Source organism: Crassostrea angulata, unplaced genomic scaffold (assembly GCF_025612915.1).
Source record: "Crassostrea angulata isolate pt1a10 unplaced genomic scaffold, ASM2561291v2 HiC_scaffold_130, whole genome shotgun sequence".
In the NCBI taxonomy this organism is placed as follows: domain Eukaryota; kingdom Metazoa; phylum Mollusca; class Bivalvia; order Ostreida; family Ostreidae; genus Magallana; species Magallana angulata.
The window spans coordinates 47,914-54,587 of record NW_026441685.1 but is presented as its reverse complement, the minus strand read 5'-3'; the positions used below and the strand labels follow the sequence as shown (position 1 = coordinate 54,587).

The window sequence follows — 6,674 nt, the reverse complement described above, 5'->3', positions numbered from 1 at the left end:
ACTTTTGACTTTACATCTACATATTTGAGGAGGCAATTAATTTGTTTAAATATGCAGTACCAGTCGTGATGCGTTTATATTCATGATTTCATTTTAGATTAGATAAGGATATATTTTTCAGTTTCCTGTTTGTAAAAAAAATTACACTCTTGAAATCACCAACATTCCTACATATTAACTTATCTGTTAAGCTCTACGGTCTAAACGCAAAGTGAACTTACAAAGCACTTTATTTTTTGAATTTATATTCAGATATTTGAGGAGGCAATCCATTTGTTTAAATATACAGTGCCAGTCGTGATGTATTTTGACTCTTTATTTGAGCTTAGTTTGGTTAAGGATAAAATGATACCAGTTTCCTGTTTGTAAATCCCGTACGTTGAACTAAAATTCATGTTTTGACCTTCAACAATATTTCCTCTTTGTGGACGCATCTGGTCATTGAATGAAAAAAAAAAAGAAATCTTGGAAAATACACGCGTTGTTATTTCACACGTTATGAAAACGAAATGACACGTAGCATAACACATACATAAATGCGATACCAGTTTTACTTCCCTACTTAATGTTTTAACTTTATTACATTTAGTCAGTTTATATATTCAGACGACACCTCAGTAAGCGATTTCAGGTAAAAAAAGAAAAAAAAAACAATATGCTTTGAAACAATGATTTGTATATTATTTCAAAGATAAATGTGTTATTCACACTAAACATCAGAACTGTGCTGTTCTAACAGTACCAAGCAGAATGAAGTTTTGAGCAAGTAAGACTTAAATCATGCAAAAAGCTTACGGTATAAATACGCTTAATAATAATTCAAAAAGATGTTACTGTAAAGCACCTCCCCACCCCCCCCCCCCAAAAAAAAAAAAAAGAGCACAATCACACACACAATTAAAAAAAGGCAAATATGAAATCTTTTTCTTTCTTATTCTGCACTAACTTGTTTATATATAGACTCGTCGTTTAAAAAGAAAAAGGTGAGACATATACAGATACGGACAGAGGAATAGTTAGATAGGGAGCGATAAATATCGAGCATGCTATTGTAAGTGTTAATTTCTAATGAAACTACATGTAATAGGTTATTCCATACTAGTATTTTAACAATAATTTACTATAAGTTAATTGTTATTTGACTTTATTTATAGGTTATAGGTCAGTTAAACGGGTTCCCACAAAAATACTCTGTTAAAGATCAACAAAAACGGTTTTTATTTTTTTATAAGAATGCGTTTTTAGTAAGTTTACGTTAAAAAAAAATACCACACTTTTATTTTTGTCACCTTATTGATGCACAGGTAGACATTAACGAAAACGCAAAGAGCAGGTAAAAAGTTTGAAACAAGTTATCTGCCCTTTAGTGGAATATGGCGTCGCGGGTTGATTTCGAATCCAACGACAGTGACTCGGACGAAAGTATACCAGAAATAGACATATGCCTTAATTTAAATGTACGGCTCAATCAATACGAACTTCTACGAAGAAAAGGACCGTCCCAACAGATTTTTAATGAAGACAGTGACTCGGAGCCGTCGAAATTGACGACGAAGACCCAACGGAGAATGAAAATATACCTTCAGACATGGGCTGGTAAATGCATCTTAATACAGTAAATGATTAATCTACTGGATAAAAATAAATACTGATAAAGTAATTCAATAGAATGAAAGAAACAAATATGTTAAATTACTGACGTATACATGTCGCTGATTAATGTAAACAGTAGCAAAGGGGGGTGTGGGGGTGTACGAAACGAGATCGAAATGGATTGGGGATAGGAAGACGGGGTTGAGTGGCATAGAAATTTAGTAAGCCTAGTGTTCGTAATTGTTTGTGACATGTCAAGCCTATGTAAATGAATTTCCATGCATTCGTTTTGTAATACAGGTGTTCCTGTGAAAATTACACTATTATGCATACTGCTATTATGCCTACTGCAAGAGAGTGCAAGTGCTGCAATTTTTATACTGCTATAGAGTCTAGACTAGAGGAGGCCTGTGCATCACAGAACATGAGATATTTGTTGCCAATTGCCTTAACAGATGGGTCTTGGAAACATGTTTGTGTTAAGATGACTTATAATACTACCATTGAGATCACCTGCTATAATAACATTAACATAGGATCTATAATGACAATATAAACTTTCTATAAAGTTGAGCTCTTGTATATAAGTATCTACATTACTATCAGCAGGGAGATATACTCCAACTATATAAAACACTTCACCATTGTTGAATGAAAGTACAACATTAACAACATATTATTATAAGAATATTATTATATAAAGATATCAAAACCCGACGGGATTTTCATTTTTTTTTCTTTATATTCCTGACAAATAGAATTGTAATTAGTATGTTAACAGTACACATTTGTTTTGTACTTTTAATTAATGATGCGGTTTTACTCTACGAAAAAGTTATCATTTAATCAATGCTTGCTTTGGCATTAAGGATACCAATTTAATTGTATAGATGTGAATTGTTTAGTGAAAATACTTTTTTTGTGTTTGTATGCTTAATATGAAAAAAATAAACGAACGAAATATTTAAAAAAAACATGTCAACACTGCCTTTAGTGTGTATATATCAATATATGTAGCTTCTTTAAGTCCATCATTTTAATACACATGGAAAAAAGATATTAGAGGAAGAGTTTCTAAAGCAAGATATGCCCTTACAAAACTATAGAAGATATGGAACTCCAACAATATCAGCAAGAAAACATAAATAAGACAATGTAAGATACTCCGGTGCTAATGTACCGATGTGAAACATAAAAGATGAACAAAGGGGACGAAAAAAGAAAACAACAGTCTTAGACGAATTCTCAAAATCAGATAGCAAGATAAGATTATAACACACAATTACTACGAATATCAAACATAAGGCCATTGAGACCAGTTAAATATTCATACGATGGAAATTCATGGGCATTAACGTTAGAAGAAAACACAACAATAATTATTACATAGTCCATTTACTAGATACCTGAAAGGCAGAAGAAAGAGAGGAAGAGCATAAACAAAAAAAAAACATTCGAAAAGGAGAGGAAAGAGGATGAAGATCATGGACTGGGCGAAGAATACAACTGTAGACAGATGGATGGATTCGTTCTGTTGATGGCACATGGTACAAATCAGATAAGTAACAGGAACAGGTAATACACATGCTTATATGACCCACAGTTCATGAAATTAAAAACAGGTTACAAATTTATTGACATATCATATTTTTAATGCTTTAATCATTTAACATTGACTTAATGTAAACATTTATTTACAACAGATAATGCAGAATAGCGCCTAAAGCTGCATATACGTTTTCAACATTCTTGGGCTGCACTTCGCTTAATCATTGCGAAGATGCAAATCATTTTTCTTGTTCATAAAATAACGGATTACCAATGATTTACATAGCAAGTGGATTGCCAGATTAGCTACATTTTTTTCAATCTTTACAATTAACATATGGTTTCTTGTCCCTTTGATTTGAATCATAAATCACTTATACAATTGAACAACTCAAATCAAACAAATTAAACTAGAACTGATTATTTACTGTCAAACACTTAGATAACATGTAATACAACATTACAAAGTAGTGTTAAAACATACTTCTTCCACTTTATAAATGCTCCTTTACTTCTTTCCATGTAAATACAAATGAGTTTGATGTGCATTTATGGTAAATTCTCAGGGATGTGGTTGCTTTACCTATATGTTAATTTTGATTTTTCTTCTTCAACTATGTCAAAGGAAGAGTAATAGAAGTCTGACCAAGACTTCAATATGTAAAATCATAAATGTAACATACGCGTGTCAATGTATTCATGAACATCGTAAGGAACTTATGTGATTAAGCCATGAAGGATTGAGCATACGGGTCAGAGAGGTATCGGACGACGTAGAAATTATATTTTGAATTGTGAAATTAAGCCAAAAAGCAACGTGAAAGTTTCGTGCTTTGATCATTTTAGTTTCTGAGATCTCGTGGGTACAAAATGAGTTTTAAAAAAGCTACATGAGATAATTGAGATATCTCACCGGAAGAAGAATTTTTTTGTTGATATAACATCGCATAGATAACCTCTGTATAGATTTATACTTATATATTTGTTATATGGGAATAGAATTTAATGCGTAAAAATGATTATTTTTCAAGTGCACCCGGTGACGACCGGAAGTTACGACGAACAAAACAAAATAGTTTAAACACATGTACAGCTATAGGTCTATCATCCCACAAAGTTTGGATGTCCAAGTGCTTGCCGATTCTGAGATCTCGAGGGAACAAGGTTTTTTGACGCGGGACAGGAAACGGACGATCGGAAATAAATTTTGAAAATGAAAAAATAATCTCGAGATATTATCATTCTCTATTATCCCTGAAAATTTCAGGGAGATCTATCAAGCCATCTCTGAGAAAGTCTGCCGACAAAAAAAAAGGGGGGGGGGAAGAAAGAAAACAACATTACAATCACTATAAGGTCTTCCGTTGTAACGGAAGACCTGAAATATGTTCTAAAAAATAACTTTTTTTTGCATTGTGACATTATACCATTTATTTTATACATTCAAAGTTATGGCAGCTAATGAATCATAACTGAAAAAAAATAAATGGATCACCATGCAATTTGTACGTAATAAGTAGGAATTAAATACTATTTATAGTATAGGAGAACAATATATCTGATGAACATGTACAAATTATATTTGATATAATCTTCCTGATCACGGAATCTGCTAAACTTTAATTGCCAATTACAGTAATGAGTAAGTCATCTAGATTTTGTATTTTATCTTTCATGATTGTATCGTTAACAATAGCAACATTTATTCAAAAACAAAACCAGTGTAAAATTACCAAAAATATGAATTAGTATGATCGTTGATTTTCTTTAATCCATTTAACAAAACCTGTATCTCTTTAAGTCTATTTTCTATGCTTTTTGAAAAGTATCGAACGGTTCTTCATTCTTTATAGCATAAAAGTATACATTTCAGATAAAAATTTGAGCAAGGAATAGACTGATATCAGGAAGAAAAGGTCGTTGAGGTCCTGGAAAATCACCTTTTTGTGTTATCAGTCAAAGCATATTAATGGTACTTTTTAACTTATGTGTCCTTATCGCCATGTTACTGATGGATATAATTCCTGTCGTGGTTATTTTCAGTTTCCGTGTTCCAACATGTAATTTATACTACTTCCTTATCATTTTTTTTTATCTTACAAAGTTTTTCATATGGCATGCCCTTCCTGTACGTTATATATTTAGATAATTACATTCAGTGTATATTTTCCCTCTATGTTTGCATTGGAAAACGTTGTCTATGAATACAATTTGCCAATTCATGCGCCATGAGCTCAGATACAAACGTCTTCACGTGTTTTGAGTATATTTATTTTTGTAAGGTTAAATGAAACTTTCAATATTGATTTGTACTTTTGAAAAACAATTATTGATATAGATCTAGTCCTTAATAAAAACAACTTTTCTCCACAAAGTTTCTGGTACTATTTATTTGTCGCGGATGCTAACTAAATAACATGTTAATATGGCTGTTTCATGTATGTTTCATATCCCTACTCAGAGCACAAATAATGGCTTTATAGCGGCGATACACAATAGTTTACGCAAATAGTTGGGTGTATCATAGGACCGACGACATCCAAAAATAAGCATTCGATGCTTAAATGAATTATGTTAAAATAAAAAGAAAACACAAGCAAACAAAAACACATGACACTGGCAGTGATATTAACATTAGCAGTTCTTTATAAATGAAGTTGAATCTGTTATCAAGAGTTAGTAATTTAAATGGCTTTGTAATTGAAGTATATCAAAGACAGAACCATTAGTGCAAACTGATCATATTTTACGATGAAATGTATGTTTTGTAGGCATTTTTAAATATTTTATTTTCAATATATACTAACCTCAGTTTGTTTCGTTTTTTTTTTACATAAAAAGTGTAATTTTTAAAAATGAAAGCAATTCAAGAAGGTAACACAAGCTGTTTTAATAGGAAAAATTAATAGTTTGTATTGTCTTTGCATATATGTTGTTAAGAAATCGCTCAAATACTTTGACGAGAAGTGCATACATTTGAGTTCAATACTTTCGTGGCTGCGTATTGACTTGAGGGAAGTTTGTCAGAGCAGGGCTTGATTTCTTTAAAGTTGAAATTGTACGAGTGATATCTTTTGAAAATAGATAAATACAATGTATTATTAAAAGTAAGCACATATTTAATTAATATAAATGCAGGTAAGTAGACAATTTCGCTATGTCAATATAAATTATATTAAATATACTTCTTTTCAAATTAGTTTCAGTTTCCTCAAATTATTTTTCATGTTTCCTCTTGTATTTTAGGAGATAAAAAGTTGGTTCTGAAATAACACAGTTATAACATTGATTTATGTTATTTATTTTGTTCATTCGACAAGTATCATTTACTTTGAATATATTTTATTTTAGAAGGGGGGGGGCTATTTTTTTTGGGGGGGGGGGCAAACCTTAAAAAAAATAATCTGTTAGTTTTTTTTTACGAAATACATGTACAAGTAGCTTCCCCATCACATGATCGGTTAAGCCGTCAACATCTCTATATAAAACGATTCCGGTACGGTTTGACTAAATAAGATGGTAAATTTCATGCA

General features: G+C 31.4%; 1 pseudogene; it reads left to right on the top strand.

The window, feature by feature from the left end:
• Positions 1-1,373: 1,373 nt before the first annotated feature.
• On the top strand, positions 1,374-2,076 carry LOC128169434 (uncharacterized; annotated as a pseudogene).
• The last annotated feature ends 4,598 nt before the right edge of the window (positions 2,077-6,674 follow it).